General features: G+C 42.6%; 2 long non-coding RNA genes across 3 annotated transcripts in view; both read left to right on the forward strand.

The window, feature by feature from the left end:
• Window positions 1-3343: 3343 nt before the first annotated feature.
• Window positions 3344-25000, forward strand: part of LOC135203794 (uncharacterized) — a 47220-nt gene continuing 25563 nt past the window's right edge. The window contains exons 1-3 of one of the 2 annotated variants that reach the window (XR_010312024.1): window positions 3344-4016; window positions 4479-4572; window positions 4915-5757. This is a non-coding gene — a long non-coding RNA (uncharacterized LOC135203794). Of the gene's footprint in view, window positions 4017-4478; window positions 4573-4914; window positions 5758-25000 lie in introns of those variants that run through there. The other variant, XR_010312025.1, reaches the window with a different exon arrangement.
• Window positions 8859-17519, forward strand: LOC135203795 (uncharacterized). The gene is made up of 3 exons (XR_010312026.1): window positions 8859-9167; window positions 16832-16925; window positions 17268-17519. It is a non-coding gene; the product is annotated as an uncharacterized LOC135203795 (long non-coding RNA).

Raw genomic sequence — 25000 nt, forward strand, 5'->3', positions numbered from 1 at the left:
TATTTGAAATCGTGTTTTCCATCGCTGAATTAAACTTGGCTTCGGATTTTTTTAGGGACATTGTAGGATTTTGCCCTGCGTATGTCGACTAAACACTCAACTAATTCTGGATGAAAATGACACTTCAAAAGTGACGTTAGTTTTCCCATCATCTCTTAAAAAGGAATTTAACAGGACAACACAACTTAGTAGTCTGGTGCAAGTGGCAGTTGGTCATAACGACTTTTCTCGCCCCCCCCTCCCCCCAATGAAAGCAATAGTTACTGAATGAATAAGAATGAACACTACCGGCTGAACTCTCTGATCATGAGACTATGCTATTGTAAGAGCATCTCTCGAACGGAGCCGGTAACAAACAAAAGCAGGTAAATTGCTTTTATGGTTAACGACAGCCTTTGCCTTTCCAGCCCCCTTCGCAACAATCGAAGTCATGGCCGCTAAAATTCTTTTTGCAACAATCGACATTTGCCACGCAAGAGCCTGAATCACCTCTCACGAGACATTTGTCATTGCATTCATGATTCTTCTGATCGGCGATGGATGCCGGCTGCAGCGGAGGAGGATTTCCAGACTGACGTTTGATGCGAGATCCTGCTACACTTCCTGTGGTGAAAAAAAGAGAGAAGGAATGTAGAATCCATCTGTCAAATTTCTATATTCTGCGTGCTAGTTCTACTGGAAGATATCTGAATTTAATGTCATAAAGAAAAGGTTAATCTATAGCAGTGGTTCCCAAGCTTTTTTTCTGTCATTTCCCCCTGCACCCCGTTCAACTAACCAGATTTCCCCCTTCATGTGTATGAGGGAAAATGTAGTTAAAACACACTGTGACTATTTACTAATTTATTTTTCAAATGTATAAATGTACCGATAAACATATAGTTACAGAGTAAAGTGGATAGAGAGCGGTTAGTAATAACTAACCGCATAGCCATGGAGAGCGGTTAGTAACAAATAAAAGGACTTTTGTTTGCTCTTCTACTTTAGAATTAAATTAGTGAGAAGGGGGATTTTTTAGTTAGTAGGTAGTGTAATTATTTCCCCCCTGGTAGCTTCAAATCACCTTCAATTTATTTGAAGTGACTTAGAACCAGGGAAGTACTTTTAGACTTCTGAAATCGGGGAAATACTTAGAGTTTTAAAGTTGTTGATGGAGTGATGCCCTTTGATTAATTTAATTACTTACAAGATTACCTCACACTTGTTTTGATGAACTTAGTCTGATTTTCTGCAATACTGGTAAGTGTTAAGGGATCACTGTTGCCTTTAGAGTATTCAGTCATTTAAACGTGTTATGAGGGTTCAGGTGTCTGGCTTTTGGTGAGGTAATAATTGATGAATGGTAACCAGATACTTGGCACTTCGTAACAATATATATATATATATATATATATATATATATATATATATATATATATATATATATATATATATATATATATATATCAAATACATACACTAATGAATGGATATGCAGTCTTGGCTCTATACTGACACCAAATATCTTGAACTATTCTTATAGTTCCCAGAGTGAAATCAAAATTGCGACTGAATGACAAACATTTTTTTTATAGGACTTCTTCCTAGACTTCATTTCTACCAAGACAAGAAAGAAAGGCTTAACAAAAATATTCCTTTTTAATCCAGCTTTTTTTCAGGTCATTTGCCCAAATGTCTACTGTCATTATGAAATAAAAAAGAAGCCGTTCATTTGGCAATTTTGCCTCATACAAATTCCAGTCTCTCTCTCTATCTCGTCGACCGTTTTCGTAACTTTCATTTACTTTCTATTCGAATACCAGTCTCTCTCACTCTCTCTTGTAGACCGTTTTAGTAGTTGTTACTTCATTTTTATTCGAATTCTAGTCTCTCTCTCTCTCTCTCTCTTTTTGGTTGTTCCTTCATATCTATTCTTATTCCTCTCTCTCTCTCTATCTCACATCCATCGTTTTCGTAACTTTCATTTAATTTCTATTCGAATACCAGTCTCTCTCTCTCTCTCTCTTGTAGACCGTTGGATGGATGGATGGATGTATGAGTTTTAGGGCCAAAGCCCAGGTACTGGGGCCAAAGAAGCCATTCAGCGCCGTAATGGAGAGTAAATAAATTACATTATAAATGAGTTAATAAGTGTATGAAGAAAATGGTTCATATATAAATTACCATATGAGAAATGAATGAATTAATGAAGAAATTAATGAAGAAAATGCTTAATAAATAAATATAGATATATCTATGATGTGATAGATAAAAAAATAATTAAATGTTATTAAAAATGTTTATAGACTTTAAAAAGGAGATGAGAGCAGAAATATCTGCTTCATCTCCCAAAATATCACAAAGGGATTTACCCCTAAGATATTGCTCTCTCTGGTTAAAATATCTGGGGCAAGCAACCAGAATGTGCTCCACTGTTAGCATCTCGCCCCCGCAAGCACACACTGGGAGGCTGCCCCCTTCTAAAATAAACTGATGGGTCAAATAAGTGTGCCCAATCCTCAGTCTGCTTAAAACTATTTCTGTTCGCCTATCAGACTGGAAAGACGAAGGACACGGCAATATATTATTTCTAATATTTCTGTACTTTCTATTATTGGCAAGAAGGGGAGAAGTCCATCTTTCTTGCCATTTGCTTAAAATATAAGACCTAAAAGGACCTTTTAGATCTGTATGAGGCACTTTACTAAAGGCTGTTTCTGATGACACACTAGCAGCTTTCGCGTCCCTATCTGCCATCTCGTTTCCGCAAATCCCCACATGTGAAGGGACCCAACAGAAAGAGACAGATTTACGCAAATAATACAAATGGAGGAGCGATTCCTGAACTTTTTGAACTAACGGATGGAAGCTATTGAATTTTTTAATAGCTTCTAAAGTGCTTTTGGAATCCGAGTCAATGACAAAATTAGTGTCGCTACTTTGAACAACTATATCCAGGGCAGAGACTATGGCTGTTAATTCTGCTGTGAATATGGATGCAAAGTCAGGTAGTTTAGCTGAATAATGCTGTATCACCAAGGATAACTGCACAGCCAACACCGCTACTTGACTTTGATCCATCCGTATATATTTTTGTCACATTAGTATGGACAGTTTCGTGCTCCAAGAATTTTCCCCTAATCTCTTCCTCAAGACAGTCTTTTTAGTTACCGTTGTAGTAGTTATTTCATTTTTATTCGAATTCTAGTCTTTCTGTCTCTCTCTCTTGTAGACCGTTGAAGTAGTTGTTACTTCATTTTTATTCGAATTCTAGCCTCTCTCCCTCTCTCTCTCTCTCTCTGTTGCTAAAAAACATCAGCGTTGCTTCCAATCGAGCTCTGTTGTTTTGCTGTGTATCTTGTTTTCGGATGTACGGCTCTACCTTTGTTAGGAGTGTATGGAATCGGTAGCCATGACGGAATGTACTTGCACTTATTCTCATATCGTAGTTTCTATAATCATCTTCATGGGCATATTGTAGTTACGTACTATTGTTGTACGGCTCCCGTAGACATCTCTCCTATTTAGCCAATCTTTGCACCACACTCTCGTCTTTTTCTTTGAACTTACGCAAATTATTATGCAGCACGACAGGTTTTCTGAGCAATACTAGTCAACATGTTTTTCGTGCGACACACGGCAGTGTACTGGCATCATCGTCGGACTTGGGTAAGTCCACCCATTTGTCAACTCTGCCGTGTGGACAACACTCATTGGTAAGCCCGGCAGAATTTGCCCACCGACCGCGCTCCACGGCGATCACGCCCGCTCTTCTGGACAGGAGAGAGAGAAAGAGAGAGGGAGAGATTGCATGCCAGTGCTTCTACATGCCACGCCCCCTTTTTTAAAGCCACCAATCACAGAGGCTATTTTCTCGTTGCACTTGCACCTGGCGAGGCGCTCAGTGAACACGAGTCTGCGGCCTGCGCGACCACTCCATTCGCCTGCCGTCTTCCACAGCAAAAGCACGAACACCAAAATATTCCTACAGTTGAGAAGAATTAAGTGTCTGGACATTATTCCTCTTCTCCACTAAGGTAAGGACGACAACAGGGCCTTCTTTAAGATTAGTCAAGTCACTCATCCACGAAAACCCTACTTTCCAACAGAATGTTAAGATGTACCCAAGCGGTTATAACCAGATTGTTATATTCGATTTACATATATAGGCTTTGCATCGTTATCCTCAAAATCAAGTAGTACACAAGTGTTATTGTTTTAGTGAACGACGTAGGGATAATCATGAATGCATATGGCGTCGTGATAAAGTGTATCAGGAGATTAATGATCTACGAAAATTGTGACGGACTTCGGACCTTGCATATTTGCGCCACCCGGCAAGGTGAACTTTTTTCCTAGTTCCAGGTGGTCGAGACTTAACTGACGAGCCAAGTATAGTTCTAGAAATGTGAATCCATGGTCTAGTTGAACTATCTTGTATCTAAAATTATGATAAGCATCACAAGAAAACTTTTTTTCTCCCATTTTTTATCTCTCAGGTTCTTGCGAGGTGCTCATCGAACATAATGAGGTTCCTTCAAGTAAAAATCATGACTCTCCTGTCTTTGGTCCTGCTGGGAGGAGAAGTTGCTGGTATGAAAAAAGTCTTTCTTAAGCATTCTTCATGTGTATATTAATTATTTCATGCACGAGATATCTTACGAACGATGTCAGGTTTGTGTTCACACCATTACGACGTGATATCTAATTTACTAAAGTCATTTCAGCTACAGTAATCATTCATTCACTTTATATGGTAAACTACAGTAGAGAAATGATTGCTTAAAATGTTACTGGAAAAATAAGGTTACTTTTGACATTCAAAATTCTCTTAACAACAGTCAACTCGAAAATATTCTCATCGAACATCCACGAAGACTACAGAAACACGATGGAAGAATATAAATTTTTTCTCTCTCTCTATTTTATCCACAGGGGTTGGACGTCCAATTCACATTTTAGGGGAAAGAAACTTTGACTGCATACTCCCTTGTCTATCTAAGGACGCAGATGGCTTTTGCAAGCCATTGCCACTCTGTTGTAAGAAGTACTTATCAGAACCTGATGTGCACTCTGATTGCGAGGAAGGCTGGGTAAAGGGCCTGTATCTGAAATGGGAAGAATCCTAAGAAAAACGGCTCGGCTAACGTGATGACGAAAATAAGGCTTTCCTATGGCCAGGTGTGGCTCATTTATGCGGCATTTTTATTATATATATAATATATATATATAGTATATATATTCTTTATTATAACTATTCTAATGAAGACTTTCATCTTTCACTTTAATGCTAAGTTGACCCACCAGGGCCATGAGTCACCAAAGGTTAGAGAAGGTGAAATTATCTTCCAGTAATGGGGATAAAATCAAGGCCATTTTCATGTTGTCTTATTGTCTAGATTCAATCAACAAAACAGGAACAAACAACTTCTCGACTGCCTTTCAGTATCAGTTTATTAGTTTTAAAAAATCGTCTTTTCATGCTTCAGCGCTAACTCTTTTTCCTTTCATTTGGTATCATAATTTCATGTAGATCTTTCATTCTAAAGTACACAGAAATTCTTCATTCTAAAATACACAGAAATTCTGGCGAATAACTGACTACATCTTTGAAAACATCACCTTAAGACCCTTCTAAGTCTGAAATTAGCGACTTGATGCAATCTCTCCCATACTAGATAATCTCCCGTAGGTGGATAGCGCGGTCAGTGCGCCTCACGGGGTGCACTGTAGGCATTACTACCTTTTTCTGAAGATTTCTTTTATACTCATAATTTACCCCAAAAGCCTTTCGTGAGACTTTTCCACCAAATACTGAAGGAGAATCATAACATTAGACCAATTATCGACAAGATCAATGGAATCGGCAGTTTCTCCCCAATTGCTGCTGTGTGAGAGATCCCTCTCACCCAGGTATTCCATTGCACTTGCAGCGCCTCAGTGGCGTGATCGGTATGGTCTAGGCCTGCAACCTCGATGGCCGCTAGTTCGATTCCCGGGATTTCCATTGAGGTGTGAGAGATGTGTATTTCTGGTGACAGAAGTTCACTCTCGACGTGGTTCCGAAGTCACGTCAAGCCGTTGGTCCCGTTGCTGAATAACCACTGGTTCCAAGCAACGTAAAAACACCATACATACAAACAAACAATTGCACTTTGCAGTCAACCTGAGTTACAGCTGTGCAGTCGGTTTCACACGCTGCTTCTCTTGGCCTATTAAGGTAAAAATTGCTTTCATTCAACGTATAAAGTCCAAACTCTGTCTTCCTGTGACTGCACATTCCACGACTGACAGATTCTGAAACAAAACTTCCTTCTTACAACTTGAACTCCGAACTCACTACATTAGCCAATCAAACAGGTCAGTCCGGACAAGATCTTCCGAACATTATGGCATTTTTCCTCGTACCAGTTTTACAGCACATAGAGGAGGGGTTTTCAACCTGGGGTACGTCAAGGGTCTGTCAGGGGGTACGCGCTCCCCATGTCACACGAAGGAATGTGCTGCAGTAGCAGAAACTGCTCTTTGGCCAACTTGGATAGTTAATAAAAACAGTTTCAGCCATTTCACTAACTACCTTTGCAGCTGATGTAATAATAATGTATTTGGCTTTTGCAGCTCAGTACCATAACCTTGAACATTTACTGCATAGCCAGAGATAAATAATAATGAAATATTGTCTATGTTTTATACAATGCTTTGTTTATGATATTATTGGTTATGTTAAGAAAGTTATGTACTTACTTCTTCCCCTCTGTACAGTTTCTCTGAGTTGGTTTTGCTTTCCACTTTATACAAAGTAAAGGGGGTACATGACTGACATTACAAATACCAGAAAGGTTAAGTGGGGAGGAAAAGGTTGAAAACTCCTGAATAGAGGAATGTAATACAGGTAGACTTTTAGAAAATCTTAGTGGTCTTGGTACTTGTAATCGATTGAGAATCTGAGTCGATCCAAATTCTTTTCAGAAAACCAGATCTTAACCTTGACCATTAATCTTATCTCTTGCTTTTAATATAAATTATTCAATAATTAATTTAAAATGTAAACTGTTTCACTTATGTTTTTATCCACTAAGTAGTTTATGTGTTATTGTAAACCTTTTTAAAGATTTTATCAGTTGTCTCTATTATTGTCACCTTTACTCAGCTTTGTCAGCCAAAAATGATTGTATGAGCTTTTAAGTATTAAAACACTTTAATGTCTCTTATAGGCTTTTAAATTTTGTTGTGAAGAAAAAGCGAAACTCTTCGCAAATAAAATGTGGTGGTTCCTAACCTGTGCTCTTCATTTCCTACTGAGTATGTATATATATATATATATATATATATATATATATAATATATATATATATATATATATATAGTGCGTGTGTGTGTGAAATACAAAGAACACACTTAAAGCAAACTTCGAGGTCGAAGACGATTAGCTCTCGGCAACTGTAGTCAGAGAGAGAGAGAGAGAGAGAGAGAGAGAGAGAGAGGACGATTCGAAGGTACATTGCATGCTACTGCTTCCAAACGCCACTCCCTCCTTTTCACAGCCGCCAATCGCAGAAGCTGTCACCTCTTTGCCCTTGAACACCAATATATTCCTACAGTTGAGATTAATTAAGAGTCTGGACATTATTCCTCTTCTCCACTATGGTAAGGACGACAAGAGGGCCTTTTTAAGATTAGTGAAGCCACTCATCCACGAAAACCCTACTTTGTAATGGAAAGTATGCTACGGAAAGATGTCGTGTACACGCGGTTATCACCAGGTAGTTATAATCGATTTATATAGGGTTTGCATCGTTATTCTCAAAATCAAGTGGTGCAGAAGTGTTATCGTTTTAGTAAACGACGTAGGGATAACCCTGAATGCATATGGCGTTGTGATAAAGTGTATCAGAAGATGTTAGAATCAGAAAGGATTGATATTTGTGTCCGACTGTGGGGAATAGCCGTTCGGTCGTTAGCTTCACTCGAAGCTTTATCTATTTTTCTTAATAAATTAAAAGTAAATAACTTAATGCTACTTAGTATAGTAACTATTAGCGTTAATGATAAGTAAAATCAATAATAAAATTAAACTTATGAATTAAATTACTTAAACTAGTAATTGCCTAATAGGCCTTAAGTTCGCGCGTGCATAATATGTACCTGTCAAAGGTAAGAAGTAAATTACCTCGGAGGTTACCACAGCCACGGCGAACAGTTACAGTAAGAGTTACTCATTAGCAAGGCCGGCTTCTACATTGTAATAGGAAATTAACCCTGAACAAAACTGAACGTTCTAACTCCAAGACAACGACAATTTTGGAATACGTCAACGTCAACATTTGTGATGAGTGCTTTACATGTCTAGGGAAAAAGGTAATGTACGGCAATGTCACAAAGTTTTATTAGTGGATATTTACTCTTTAATGTAAGTTGTTTTGGTTGTTGTTAAATAATGTTTTGTTTATTAAATATAAGGAAGATTGAAAGTAAAATAAATTCCAATAAAGATTAATGATCTACGAAAATTGCGACGCATTTGCATATTTGCGCCACCCGGCGAGGCGAACTTTTTTTCCTAGTTCCTGGCGGCCTAGACCTATCGGTTCTTGAAGCTGTGGAAAATGCGTGTAATACACTGGGTCTTAATTCCCAGCTGCTCCTACTGGGAGATGTTGCTGGTATGCAAAAAAGTCTTTCTTAAGCATTCCTCATGTGTATAGTCATTATTTCACGCACATGATATCTTGCGAACGAATGTCAACACCATAACGACGTGATATAAAATTTAGCCCTTTTTTATTAACGTAATTCCACCTACTGTAATCATTCATACACTTTATATGGTGAACTACAGTGAAGAAATGGTTGCTTAAAATGTTACTGGTTACAGAATTTGCCCACCGACCGCGCTCCCCGGCGATCACGCCCGCTCTTCTGGATAGGTCTTGAGAGAGAGAAAGAGATTGCATGCCAGTGCTTCTACATGCCACGCCCCCTTTATTAAAGCCACCAATCATGCTATTTTCTCGTTGCACTTGAACCTGGCGAGGCGCTCAGGGAGAGCTAGTCTGGTTCAGCGGCCTGTGCCTCTGCGCGATAACACCATTCGCCTGCCGTCTTCCCCAGCAGACACACGAACACCAAAATATTCCTACAGTTGAATAGAATTAATCGTCTGGACATTATTTCTCTTCTCCACTAAGGTAAGGACGACAACAGGGCCTTCTTAAGATTAGTTAAGTCACTCATCCACGAAAACCCTACTTTGTAACGGAATTTTAAGATGTACCCAAGCGGTTATAACCAGATTGTTATATTCGATTTCTGTGGTGTTTGCATCGTTATCCTCAAAATCGAGTAGTGCACAAGTGTTATTGTTTTAGTGAACGACGTGGGGATAATCCCGAATGCATATGGCGTTGTGATAGTGTATCAGGAGATTAATGATCTAGGAAAATTGTGACGAACTTCGGACCTTGCATTTGTTCCGATACGTAATACAAACCATCGGTCCTTTAACAATAGGAACGTAGCTAGCGGCAGCTGGAACGGTCGTAAGCTTCGAACAAGGGAAGAAGAACGGTAGTTAACTGCTTGTCCGACAGTCGCGCGCCGCGCGACTGGGAGGTAAACAAATCACTTTTGCTTTCGGCCGCGGGTGTGAAGGACGTGTTCGTCATCGCTCTCTGGCCGCTTTCATCGTCGTATGCTTTGTTTATATTGTGTTTTCTACTAATGGTTTGTTTGACTTGAAAATGAAACTGTAAGTACACTGTTTTCATTTTCATTACTTAATTAGGAGCCAACATGGAGCTATCGCCATAGATGCGGCGATTTCCGCTCTTTTCATGAAATTGATTCCCTTGAATTATGTCTCGGTGCTGAGGGCGGGCGCGCTCGCGCCGAGTCATGTATTTTGGGCGAAAGTGTGTAATTGAAAAATGTAAGTACTCTTTTCATTATTTTTTTGCCCTGTGCGTTCGTTGCCGAGAGCGTGATTGCGCTCGGCACGAGCCTCTTATTTTGTATGAATAGAATGCAATGAAAGTGGATTCGCAATTGCAGTATTCTTTTCATTTTCATTTATTTAATTGCATCAATTTTAATTTTGGATCAATTTCCGCCCTTACCCGGGAATTGATCCTTATGATTTATTTTCTGTGAAAGTGAAATCGCTTTTCATTTTCATATATATTTTATGATAGCATCATATTATTATGGATCAAGTTTCCGCTCTTACCCGGGAATTGATCTTTTCCCCCTTTAAGTTCTATGAAGTGAATCGCAAGTGCAGTATTCTGTTTTCATTTTCATATTACTTTTCACTGCTGTGCGGGGGTAGGGGAAGCGAAGGTCTGCCAGGAAGTCGTCGGAAAGCTCTCCTGCGACTCCCTTGGTATCCGATTCTTCATCTTCTTTCCTGCCCCCCGCTCAGCTTCCTCGTTGTATTTTGTATTTGGGTCTTCCTTGCGTTCGGGGTGGAGTATGTCTCCCCCCCCCCCCCGTGCGTGAGGGAATTACCCCTCTTGCTAATCTGTCTATGCTACCGCAGGTGCTACATCCGTGGGAGACGACCTTGGACAGGTATGCACCACTGCGGCAGCCAGGGCGTGCCTAGCATCCACGCGTGGGCTGCTGCAGCGTGTAGCGAGGTCTGGGGCGGTCTCCACTACTACCTCCACAGGCCGCTTATGCTGCTCCCCCCGCCTGGTCTACACTCCCCATGCTGTGTCGGTGACGCCGTCTGCCGCTACCAGGGCTGGCCGCCGCCGTACCGAGAGGGGTATGCCGCCGCCGCCTGTGTTCTTCGTGTTGCCTGCCCCAGACTTCTGCTGTTCCAGCAGCTCGCCCCTGACTGGCCGCCAGTACCCAGTTCCCGCTGGCTGCCGATGATTCTTCGAGGCGATGGCTGGGCCTGCCGTACCTGTCGCTGATGTGGTTCCCGCTGCTGCCTTGGCTGTCCCTTCTGGGTCTACCGCTGCTGCTGTTCCTGCCGCTCCTGAGCTGGTTGCTGTACCTGTCGCTCCTCGTTCCTGCGCCTGTCCATGCTGGTCCTGCCCACGGTGTATCTTCCCCAGTCCCAGGTCCTTCCGGACAGGTGCAGTCGGGCCGTGTTGCTTCGGCAATAGCCTCGGATGGAGGACCTGACGACTGTCCTGCGTGAGCTGACGAGGAAGAGGAAGAAGAAGAGGAAGGTGTGATCTTCGTCTTCATCGTCTGCTGCTGCCTGCCTTCTTTCCCCTTCGACTTCTAAGGCCCATAAGCCGAAGAAGAAGAAGGCTGCCTCCCCCCCTAAGAAGTCTACTTCGGGAACTTCTAAGGGCCCGCCCGTCCCACCCCGGTGGGACGGGGGGTCCTTCTGCTGGTCCTCCTGCTCCTTCGGGAGTGGGGCCCGTCTCCCCTTCCGTAAGGAAGAGATAGACGGGGACCAGAGGAGTACCGGTTAGCACTGGTACTTCCTCGCCTGGTGCTAGCAGCGATGCTGCTACGCCAGGTTCCGACTCGGTCTTTCGTTCGCGAGAGATCCCGAGTGTACGCTCTCCCTCGGGAGACCGTGCAGCCAAAGTTTCGGCGCCAGAGTTCGCTCGGTGCCAAGACCGCGGCACGGAGCAGAAGGTTGGTGAGAGCCACTCAGGTGACTCTCGCCAGGCCAGCGGCCGCTCTCACAGCGACCAACAGGTAACCCGGGTTTCCCCCCTAAGAAGGCTCCTTCGGGAACTTCTAAGGGCTCGTTCCACTCCCGTGGGACGGGGGGGTTCTTCTGCCGGTTCTCCTGCTCTTTAGGGAACAGGGCCCGTCTCCCCTTCCGCAAGGAAGAAGGCGGGGACCAGAGGCGTACCGACTACCACCGGTACTTCCTTGCCTGGTGTTTGCGGCGCTGCCCCGCTACGCCAGGTTCCGGTTCAGTTCTAGTTCGCGAAAAGTTCCGAGTATACGATCTCCCGCGGGAGAGCGTATAGTGCCAAATTTTGGCGCCAGCGTTCGCTCGGCGCCAGGATCGTGGCACGGAGCAGAAGCTGGTGAGAGCCGCTCGTGTGACTCTCGCCAGGCCAGCGGCCGCTCTCGCAGCGACCAGCTGGTAACCCTGGTAGAGCGGGTACTGTCTGACCAGCCACGGGCTGAGGCTGGGAAGAGGTTCCCCCCTCCTGGTACCAGCGATATGACGCGCCGCGAGGACGCGCACCGGTCTCACCGCAACAGTGGTCTCTGCAGGTCTCCTGACCGCCGCTCTTACAGGGACCGGGCGGATAGGGGGACCAGCAGCAGCTCCTCTGCACACGAGATCGGGGCCGCTGTTCTCGGTCCAGCCGTTTCCCTGGGAAATGGCTCGACTAGGCCTGCAAGTTGGCGATCGCCTGCAGCCCTCCAAGCCCGCTGGTTTTCCCAGCGAGCGAAAGAGGAGCGTCATGTCTTCTCTCCCGTGCCTGCAACTTCCTCGGTTTGCACCAGGAAGAGCGAGGCACAGTGGGGGGATCGTGAGGGGCATGCCCCGCACGATCCCGTCACGACGCCGTAAGTACCAGGTACGATCTTCGGACCGACCAGGACGTACGCGCAAGTGGCAGGAGGAATCCAAGAGGGGTCTATCGCAGTTCCTCCTCCTTAAGGGGGAGGTTCTCGGAATGCTCTTGTTTGAGGGGCTTGACGGTCCTACTCTGCAAGATGCTATGACTTCCGAGATCCAGAGGAATTTTGTCGAGGTTATGGCGCTGATTCGTCAGCGCAACGACCTCGGGGAAGGATCGCCGCTCCCACCAGCAGAGCCCACGTCTCGGCTCAAGTCGTTTTGGGGCCCGAGAGGGAACCCAAACCGATGGTGGGCCTGCCGCGATTGGAGCTTGCCGATTCTGTCTTGAACCAGAGTCTCTCGTCTCCAGATAAGAATGCTCTCTCAGATCTGGCTGGTCGAACAAGCTACTTCCACCTCCTCTACTGTGACAGCGGCGTTTTCTACGTGTCTTCGGACACCTTATTTAAATACCCCTTCGGTCCTCCTGAGAGGTTTCGACCTCGATGAGGACTGGAATGAGTCTGAGGACGGTATCGGTTCTCTCCTGTCAGGTGTCGATCAGCCCCACCCAGACGACGTTCACAGTGGCGGCAGACCCTTACCTACAGTGCGAGTTCGTAACCCTCCTCGGGAAAACGTTTTCTCCTGACGATACGTTTTCCCAGACTCTGAGAGGCCATCGCCGCAAGGCAATGGCTGCTCCTACTCTTCTCCAACTGCTAGTTCCACTGGGAAGGCGAGCGAGTATCCAATTACTCCCCCATTCCCTCTTTCCTTACGGCTACGAGGGAAATGGGAGGGATCCTACAGAGATTTCTCTGTAGGATCCCACGTTGGGGACTGCGCTACCGGGGGGACCTTCGGGTCCTACATGACGTAAGCCCCGGTCGTTGAGGAGGGATCCTGCCCCATCCTCGATTTCTACGGGAATCGAGAGGACCACCAGCCGATATCGTTTGACGAATTCGGTGGGGGTTTCACAGAGTGCTTAGAATTCTACGGAATTTCTAGTGCATTCAGTGTTCGATGTTTTTTTTTTTTTTTTTTTTTTTTTTCACGATCTCCAAAGACTTAGGCGAGACCATGGTCCAAAGTGAGCGAGACGAGAATCCCCGATAATTGTTACGCGATAATCGGGAACCTCGCCTATGCTCGAATTCCTGGAATTTCTAGCACTGGGAAGAAGACTGCTGCTGAAAGAAAAGTATCTCACAGTAGGCGACCAACCTGGAATAGAGAAGAACGGATGGGAACATCCAGTTTGGATAGAACTATCGTCTTCGGTATTCTGTTCACCATTGAAGCTTTCCTTCGGGGAAGACTTCTCTTTCACTCTCTGGACTAGAGAACGAAGGCGGTCGATCTCCAATCCTTATTCTCATTCCTCGAGGGGAAAAGAATTTAGGATGGAGGTCGTTGTACAGAACCTACAAATATACTATGTATATTACCCTCGCGACATGATTCTGTTAAGCAGTTGAATTGTCCGGGGGGTAGGCGCATACCGTAGTTAACTCTACGGATTGTGACCGAGACGAATTGTATCTTAATTGAACTGCAACTCGGGGCTGCCTGCAACCTCCCAGCAGTTACCAGTTTCGATTTTAGATACTTGGTATTGTCACGACAACACCAAATCAGCTTTTCTTTTGTATTTACCGAAATCCGTTTCGTTTAAATATAATTGCCCGAGTGTATTTTTTATGCTCGATGGTTCTAGCCGAACACATTCCTTCGTGGAATGAATGGATTACCTGGCAACTCAGGATGACGAGTCAGCAAGAGCTCAGCTACTGCGTATTGAACTGCCTGATAGCAGCTCAGTATCAGCTGGGCCTCCGAGATGCACGGTCAGTTATGTCTCTCTCTCCCCTGCTTTGATTGACTACCGAACCGTATCTCTGCCCAACAATCATGGACTTATGTCTCTGATTAACGGGGATTCTCGCAATAATGAAGGACCATCTACTGCTGTGACGCTCGATTCCATTGCCTTCGACATTGCGAGAATTTTCAACAGAGATATCTCTTGGACTCTTTCATCTTTCTGTTTACCGCACGGTAACAGAAGTCTGTACTAGTCTCCCGCTGCATCGCACTGCGATAATGCGAATGATTTTCCAGACATCTGAGTTTGTCTTCAAAATATCTTGTATTCGTAGGTGTGCAATTGTTCATTGTTCACCCCGAATTAACAGATGTGTCAGAAGACATCGCCTACTCTCCGACCTGACAGCTCTACTTCCAAATGTTCAGCCCATGAGAAGCAGTTCTTCAGGCGGCTCTCCCCTGTGTTTTCATTACTGAAAAGCGCCCCGCTTTCATTGCAACGACGTCTCCTCACCGGACAGCAATGAAATAGCGGTTAGCGTTTTCAGTCATTTGTAAGCACAGGTTCTGAATCTTGAGAATCCTTCTCTCGATTCGTCTGTGAAGACGTAGGTTGCATTCAATGTCTACCTTCGTCTTCAATGGCACATAGTGTTGTTTCTCCTTAGCTTAGATTCAACAACTATGAGAATGTCTTGCCTTCAGGGACCTTGGTCTCTAGAAGGCAATTGACTTTCGCCTGTTGGGCACATGCCTTAAGAGAATAATCACCTCACCGTCCGGCATCGGTGACAAATAAATACACTATTTGTTTGGTCTCTTGGCATAATCCTTTAAAGGGCGAAAGTCACGTGACTTACTCGGATGCTTGGACAACTTGCCTTACTACCGAACCATTCAGTCAGCAGCTGTCAGAGCGCCCGAGCCCGTTACGAACTACGCTGTGGACTTAGTTCGGTGGTTCCGATCAATCATTACTTCATCCTAATAGCTTGTCCCAGTACCCATACCATCGACACCCACCATCGAGTGGCGGTGTCCTATCCACTACCGAGAAGAACTTCGCTGCATGGGGATAGGAGGATGTGAGACACTTCGCTGCAGACGGATAGACCAGTATGGGTACTGGACATCACCGAAGTCCAGAAGAGGGATAGGTCATGCGACTATTCCCTTCTTTTCCTCTGAGGAACTGCATGACTTTTCCTGCGAAGTCAAGCATCCAGGGGATGGGGATCCGTGACGCTCGATTTTGTACCAAACTTCGTAGCGAAGACTCAGAACCCTTCGGTCCCCGACGATCGGTTCGAGTCGTTCACAATCCCCTCCCTAATGGACTTCACCGCCTTCGATGCGAAGGAGATGCTGCTTTGTCCGCAAGAACTTCTCCGTGGCGGAGGTACTGAAGGCAGGGGTCTGGTCCAACCAGACCACATGCACCTCCTTCTACCTTCGGGATATTGCCCACAGGTCCTTGGATCTTTTTCCTTGGGACCCGTGGTGGCTGCTCAACACGTTGTGTAGCGAACCCAGACCCTCGCAGGCTGAACAGCATCGAGTCCTGGTGTGACCGTAAGAATGGATGAGTGAATGAGAGTGTGACTGGCTCCTCTTCCCATCTTTTTCTTCCCCTCTACCTGTGGGTAGAGGGACACGGTCGTCACCCTGCTGGATAAGGACGAGATGCAGGTGAGCTACTCAACAGAGCCCCATCCTATCCCTTTCACTAGGGATAAGAGCGTATATCCACCACTTCCTCCAACAAGGGGGAGGAAGTGGATGCCAGCTTGAGACAAACCCATACTTTATGTTGCCTCTTGCAAACAGGAACAAGTTCTTGCTTGCTGGTACGAAGAAATACGCTTGCCTCTCTCTTAGTACTCGGCCCAGAGGTCTGACCATTGATCCTGCGGTGCACACCCCGATCAATCGGACAGAGGCTTGGATCCCTCCCTCGCTCTTACGACCAGGGAGGCATTCCAGGGATGGACGAACACCAGTCTGTTCATCAAAAGACTCAGATTCCTCCCACCAAGAAGTGAGTCTTCCTATTGTTAAAGGACTGATGGTTTGTATTACGTATCGGAACAAATGACAATTTGTCGAAAATTGCATTTTTCCTAACTATACAAACCTGAGGTCCTTTACATATAGTCCCTCCTCATGCCACCCCTCACTCTGTGTATTTTGCATGGGCCAAAAGCAAAAGTGATTTGTTTACCTCCCAGCGCGCGTTCTCCCCTTGTTCGAAGCTAACAACCGTTCCAGCTGCTGCTAGCTACTTCCTATTGTTAAAGGAACTCAGGTTTGTATAGTTAGGAAAAATGCAATTTTCGACAAATTGTCATATTTGCGCCACTCGGGAAGGCGAACTTTTTTTCCTAGTTCCAGGTGGTCTCGACTTATCTGACGAGCCAAGTATAGTTCTAGAAATGTGAATCCATGGTCTAGTTGAACTATCTTGTATCTAAAATTATGATAAGCATCATAAGAAAACTTTTTTTCTCCCATTTTTATATCTCTCAGGTTCTTGCGAGGTGCTCATCGAACATAATGAGGTTCCTTCAAGTAAGCATCATGGCTCTCCTGTCTTTGGTCCTGCTGGGAGGAGAAGCTGATGGTATGAAAAAAAGTCTTTCTTAAGCATTCCTCATGTGTATAGCCATTATTTCATGCACGAGATATCTTACGAACGATGTCAGGTTTGTGTTCCATTACGACGTGATATCTAATTTACCAACGTAAGTTCAGCTACAGTAATCATTCATTCACTTTATATGGTAAACTACAGTAGAGAAATGATTGCTTAAAATGTTACTGGAAAAGTAAGGTTACTTTTGACATTCAAAATTCTCTCAACAACAGTCAACTCGGAAATATTCTCATCGAACATCCACGAAGATTACAGAAACACGATGGAAGAATATAAATTCTTCTCTCTCTCTCTCTATTTTATCCACAGGGGTTGGACGTCGGCTTGAAATCGCGGGGAGAAGCAACCTTGACTGCAGACTCCCTTGTCTGTGTAAGGACAATCAACTCAATTGCCAGATAGTTACAGACTGTTGTAGGAAATACTTTTTAGAAAATAAATTGCAGAAGTACCTTGATTGCGAGGAAGGCTGGAAAAAGAGCCTGTATCAGAAATCGGAAATATCCCAAAAAGAACGGAACTGCTAACGTGATGACGAAAATAAGGCTTTCCTCTATATAGATATATTATATATATATTATATATACTATATATATATATCTATATATATATATATATATATATATTATATATATATATATATATACATATAATTGTAATATATTATATATATTATATATAATATATATATATATATAGTATATATATTCTTTATTATAACTATTCTATTGAAGACTTTCATCTTTCACTTTAATGCTAAGTTGACCCACCAGGGCCATGAGGCACCAAAGGTTAGAGAAGGTGAAATTATCTTCCCGTAATGGAGATGAAATCAAGGTTTTCATGTTGTGTCTTATTGTCTGGATTCCTTCAACAAAACAGGAACAAACAACTTCTCGACTTCCTTTCAGTATCATTTTATTAGTTTAAAAAATCGTCTTTTCATGCTTCGGCGATCATTCTTTTTCCTTTCATTTGGTACCATAATTTCATTTAGATCTTTCATTCTGAAATACACAGAAATTCTGCCGAAAAACTAACTACAACTTTGAGGACATCAACGTAAGACCATTCTAATTCTGAAATTAGCGACTTGATGCAATCTCTCCCATAATAGATAATCTCCCGTAGGAGGTTAGCGCGGTCAGTGCGCCTCACGGGGTGCACTGTAGGCATTACTACCTTTTTCTGAAGATTTCTTTTATGCTCATAATTTACCCCAAAAGCCTTTCGTGAGACTTTTCCACCAAATACTGAAGGAGAATCATAACATTAGACCACTTATCGACAAGATCAATGGAATCGGCAGTTTCTTCCCAATTGGTGCTGTGTGAGAGATCCCTCTTACCCAGGTATTCAATTGCGCTTGCAGCGCCTTAGTGGCGTGAGCGGTATGGTATAGGCCTGCAACCTCGGTGGCCGCGAGTTCGATTCTCGGGCATTCCATTGAGGTGTGAGAGATGTGTATTTCTGGTGACATAAGTTCACTCTCGACGTGGTTCCGAAGTCACGTCAAGCCGTTGGTCCCGTTGCTGAATAACCACTGGTTCCAAGCAACGTAAAAACACCATACATACAAACAAACAATTGCACTTTGGTCAACCTGAGTTGCAGCTGTGCAGTCGGTTTCACACGCTGCTTCTCTTGGCCTATTAAGGTAAAAATTGCTTTCATTCAACGTATAAAGTCCAAACTCTGTCTTCCTGTGAATGCACATTCCACGACTGACAGATTCTGAAACAAAACTTCCATCTTACAACTTGAACTCCGAACTCACTACATTAGCCAATCAAACCATAACCTTGAACATTTACTGCATAGCCAGAGATAAATAATAATGAAATGTTGTCTATTTTTTAAGCAATTCTTTGTTTATGATATTATTGGTTATGTTAGGAAAGTTATGTACTTACTTCTTCCCCTCTGTACAGTTTCTCTGAGTTGGTTTTGTTTTCCACTTTATACAAAGTAAAGGGGGTACATGACTGACATTACAAATACCAGAAAGGTTACGTGGGGAGGAAAAGGTTAAAAACTCCTGAATAGAGGAATGTAATACAGGTTGACTTTTAGAAAATCTTTGTGGTCTTGGTTCTTATAATTAATTGAGAATCTGAGTCGATCGAAATACTTCTCAGAAAACCAGATCTTAACCTTGACCATTAATCTTATCTTTTGCTTTTAATATAAATTATTCAATAATTAATTTAAAATGTAAACTGTTTCATTTGTGTTTTATCCCCTAAGTAGTTTATGTGTTATTGTAAACCTTTTTAAAGATTTTATCAGCTATCTCTATTGTTGTCACCTTTACTCAGCTTTGTCGGCCAATAATGATTGTATGATCTTTCAACTATTAAAATACTGTTGTCTCTTTTAGGCTTTTCAATTTTGTTGTGAAGAAAAGCGAAACTCGTCTGAAATAAAATGTGGTAGTTCATAACCTGTGCTCTTCTTTTCCTACTGAGTATATAATGTGTGTGTGTGTGCGCATGTGAAATACAAAGAACACACTTACAGCAAACTTCGAGGTCGAAGACTATTAGCTCTCGGCAACTGTAGTCAGAGAGAGAGAGAGGACGATTCGAAGGTAGATTGCATGCCAATGCTTCCAAACGCCACTCCCTCCTTTTCACAGCCACCAATCACAGAAGCTATGTCACCTCTTTGCCCTTGAACGTGGTGAGGCGCTTAGGGAGTGAGTCTATGAGACCACTCCATTCGCCTGTTGTCACGAGCACCAAAATATTCTTACAGTTGAGAAGAATTAAGAGTCTGGACATTATTCCTCTTCTCCACTGAGGTAAGGACGACAACAGGACCTTTTTAAGATTAGTGAAGCCACTCATCCAGGAAAATCTTACTTTGTAATGGAAGATGTGCTACAAAGGATGTCGTGTGCACGCGGTTATAACCAGATTGTTATAGTCGATTTTATAGGTTTTGCATCGTTATCCTCAAGATCAAGAGGTACAGAAGTGTAATTGTTTTAGTAAACGACGTAGGGATAACCCTGAATGCATATAGCGTTGTGATAAAGTGTATCAGAAGATTAATGATCTACGAAAATTGCGACGCATTTGCATATTTGCGCCACCCGGCGATGCGAACTTTTTCCTAGTTCCTGGTGGCCTAGACCTATGGTTCTTAAAGCTGTGGAAAATGCGTGTTATACAGTAGGTCTTAATTTGTGACGAGCCAAGCATGGGTCTAGAAATGTGAATCCATGGTCTAGTTAAACTAACTTGTATCTAAAATTACGATAAACATCGTAAGAAGAATACTTTAACAAGTTTTTCGTCCCATTTCTCTCTCTCTCTCTCTCTCTCTCTCTCTCTCTCTCTCTCTCTCTCTCTCTCTCTCTCTCAGGTCCTTCCGAGGTGCTCATCGAACAAAATGAGGTTCCTTCAAGTAAGCCTCGTGGCTCTGCTTTCCCTGGTCCTGCTGGGAGAAGAAGTTGCTTGGTATGAAAAAGTGTCGTTCGTAAGCATTCTTCATGTGTATAGCCATTATTTCATGCACAATATATCTTACAAAAGAATGCCAACACCATTATGAAGTGATATCCAATTTAGCGCCATTTTAAGAACGTAATTCCACCTACTGTAATCATTCATATACTTTATATGGTGAACTACAAAGAAGAAATTATTGCTTAAAATGTTACTGGGAAAGTAAGGTTGCTTTACACATTCAAAAGTCTCTCAACAACAGTCAACTCGGAAATATTCCCAGCGAACATCCACGAAGATTACAGAAACACGATGAGAAGAATATAAATTCTTCTCTCTCTCTCTCTCTCTCTCTCTCTCTCTCTCTCTCTCTCTCTCTCTCTCTCTCTCTCTCTCTCTTTTCTCCACAGGATGTGCAATCACAACTCGCTCCAAACGTCAGTCTAGCGATGGGGAGCAATTACAAGGGGCAAGCTTCGACCCTCCTCAACATCTACTAATGATCAGATCTGGCTACGAGAGAGAGTCCCACCCCTGCATACGCCCTTCTCAGTATAGGATGGGTGACTGCGTGGCAGATGCAAAACGTTGCGGGGAGAACTTTGAAAATTGGGTGTAGTATGATTGCTTGAGAAACTGGGAACAGGACCTGGATAAGATAGTGGCAATATACAAAGAACACCCCTGATAGAGTGGTGACGATAATAAACCTTATCCTATAGGCATTTCCATTACATATACAACAATACGTTTCCTTTATCAAAGCTAATCTCCATCTAAGACTTTTTGGGCTTTCGCTTTAATGCTAAGTTGAACCACTGGGGCCATGAGTCACCAAAGGTTAGAGAAGGTGAAATTATCATCCAGTGATGGAAATGAAATCAAAGCCCTTTTCATCTTATGTCTTGTTTGGATTCATTTAACAAAACAGGAACCAACAACTTCGCCACTTCCTTTCAGTATCAGTTTCTTAGTTTCAAAAATCTTCTTTTCGTGCCCCGGCACTCATTCGTTTTCCTTCATTTGTTGCCATAATTTCATTTAGACATATCGTTCTAAAATACAAATAAATTTTAGGAAAACCCAACTACACCTTCGAGAACATCAATTTCAGACAATTCTAATTCATAAATAAGCGACTTTAAAAGGAAACCCAAAATATTTCATATTCAACCTGTCCCCAGTGACTTCTTTGGTAGACATTGATCTATAATATGCGTTGGATTCCAGCATATAAATAACAGTTGTCTTGTACATTACCTCATCTGCAAACATTTCTGCTCAAACGCTTTGTTAAAGTATTGTCAGCACAATGCTGAACAACTGCGCACTTTTTGGCTGCTTTAACACGAAAGGAAACGTCAAGTCTTTAGGTTTATGCAGACGTTCCTCTCGTCTGCGGAGGAATCTTTGACCTCGGGTTTCATAGCCCCAGCCCGGTCGAGGTATGGGGCTCACGACTCCTGCCCCTTCAGAAGAGCGTCACGATTCCTCTACTTAGTCTACTACGATCCTGTTCCGTATTGGTGACTACTACAATGAAGCTGACACGACATCTTACACTGTGACTGATTCGAAGATGGAGTTCCGAGTTAAAAAGATAAAGGTCTTCACGGCACAGAAAAAGTGCTGGGGGGAATGTTGGTCGCCACTCCAAGTGCAGTTCCGATATTGTTGAGATGTGTCTTTTAAAACACCTACAACATCAAGACATCCATGTATCTGATGAAATACACGAGTGTCAAGAAACCCCTCTCTGCGAGATGACGCCTGTCGCCTAATACTATCCATCTCCCCCCCCCCCCCCCCCCCTTTTTTTTTAACATTAGGTCAACAACACGTAAATTATATAGTTCTACCTCATTCTATAGATAAGTGACCCTTTCAAAGTTCGTTAATATTAATAATAAAATAACCAAATAAATAAAATACAATATAAACAAACCAGCAATGTTATCTGTCATAGTACTACATGAACAGAAGAGCAAGAGAACGTTCGCTCATCCGCAAAGAAAATGAAGCAAATATTATGGAAAACTCCTTTAAAATTCACAAACATTTACTTGTTGCAGAATTCGGTGGCGGATTTAAGGGAGGTGGGACCACGCCACGTCTCCCGATGGATAAAAATAATAGAACATGGTTTTCTTTCAATAATTCATAATTAGTAGCAAAAAATTGCTTAATTATTGATTGTTTCAACAACTGTACAGCAAAAACAATACCAATAACAATTACAACTGCTGTTTATATAGGCTATATGTGTGCATACATATATAGATATATATACATATATTATATATATATATATATATATATATATATTATATATATATATATATATATATATATATATATATATATATATATATATACAACATATTTGTGTACATATTACACACACGCACACACATAATATATATATATATATATATATATATATATATATATATATATATATATATATATATATATATATATATATGTGTGTGTGTGTGTGTGTGTGTGTGTGTGTGTGTGTGTGTGTGTGTGTAACTGAATCACGAAAGTTAGGAACGTGATAAATCCATAAAAAAAGGCATATGCCACGAGGGAAAATAAACAATGGAGTATCCGTGAGATCGTTTGACGTTGAAACGTCCTTTACTTAGCAGATGAACTGACTTACATGAGGAAATGACAATAGACGAAAGGTAGTATAACTGACAGATAGGGATTAGAAAGAGATTAGTACCTAGAATCAGACACACCTGGAAGATGAGTAATCTTCCCAAACAAACAAAAACATGGGTACAATTAAAAGTTTAAGACTATCTACTCAGACACAAGGACAAGACAATTAAAGGATAAACAATAAAAGCCAATAATGAAAACAGCTATGTATAAATCTGCCTGAATTTGTTTCCCTAAGCTGTTAATTACAATAAAACAACAGAACTCGTTAATGTTATTGTGAATGTTAAGATTAAAGAACTTGTTTTTAATGAAAGGGAAAAAACATAACCCCTTTAGAGAGGGTGGCCCTTGAGAATGCTGAGTCTTTAGTCACTGCCACTCTTTAGACTATAGCTGTTGGCTCAAGAGTTATTTAACATTGACGAATGTAAGTATCATACAGGTATCCGTGTCAGTGACCTTGGTAATTGTAATACCAGATATGTAAAACCATTCGGTATATAATAATAATAATAATAATAAGTCTTATTGAAAGATATTGCTGCATCAGCTGCATTCAACTTGTAAATAGTCTTCTCTATTTTTCTAATAATAGCTTTCTCTCTGCTATTACAACTGGCGAGTATTGCGCCGATATTACTCATCAGGAGCAGTCAATTCCAGGGATAATTGTCACAAATTTATTTATTTGTTACAGTAAATGAACAAATAGGTCAAAATATAAGTTAATATATTGGCCAACGTTTCTCTCGGTATCATCCGAGTATGATCACGGCAGTGGATCGGAGCAGACTGTTGTTGCTGTCAGGATCTACTCAATATATAGCGGCAGGTCAGCAGGGGTTCAACCGCTAGCTGCGTTTTCATTGGCCGGTGGCGCAATGCGCTCCCGCCATTGGTTGAACCAAAATCGACGTACCCGGGACCTTATTATGAAGAACAACCCAACCCCCCCCCAGCAAGAGACCTCTTGAAACAGTCGAATGTAGTCTACCAATTCTTATGCCCCGTCCGTGGATGTCCCGGCTCTTACGTTGGTATGACTTCTATGAGACTGTCCAAGAGGATTTCCTGCCACGTACAAGAAGGAGCGATTAAAAACCATATCATGACAGCACACCAGGAAGCTATCTCCCGCGACGGTATTATCAAGAATATAAAGATAATAGGGAGGGCTCCTGACCAGCGACGCTTGCGATCCTCGAGGCACTCCTCATACAGCAAGAGAAGCCCTCATTGAATACGACGCAGGAAGTGCTCTTCCTCCCCACCAACTTAAGGAAACCTATGTGTATAAATACAAGTAATACCAGACCGAGCGACACCCCTGATCTAAGAATACCAGATGAGACGAGCAGCCCAGCAGCCAATGACATCGCGACCCGTCGTGACACAACGCCCAGGGAAGCCTTGCCCCAGCCTCGATGGTCTGCTAGGCTGCAACTTCGCAACCTTCAACGACGAGAAGCGTCTTGAAGAAAACTTCGTTCAACCAATGGCGGGAGCGCATTGCGCCACCGGCCAATGAAAACGCAGCTAGCGGTTGAACCCCTGCTGACCTGCCGCTATATATTGAGTAGATCCTGACAGCAACAACAGTCTGCTCCGATCCACTGCCGTGATCATACTCGGATGATACCGAGAGAAACGTTGGCCAATATATTAACATATTTTGACCTATTTGTTCATTTACTGTAACAAATAAATAAATTTGTGACAATTATCCCTGGAATTGACTGCTCCTGATGAGTAATATCGGCGCAATACTCGCCAGTTGTAATAGCAGAGAGAAAGCTATTATTAGAAAAATAGAGAAAACTATTTACAAGTTGAATGCAGCTGATGCAGCAATATCTTTCAATAAGACTTGTTTGAAAGAGGGTCTCCTTCCAAATAATAATAATAATAATAATA

This window comes from Macrobrachium nipponense, chromosome 36, assembly GCF_015104395.2.
Source record: "Macrobrachium nipponense isolate FS-2020 chromosome 36, ASM1510439v2, whole genome shotgun sequence".
NCBI lineage: Eukaryota > Metazoa > Arthropoda > Malacostraca > Decapoda > Palaemonidae > Macrobrachium > Macrobrachium nipponense.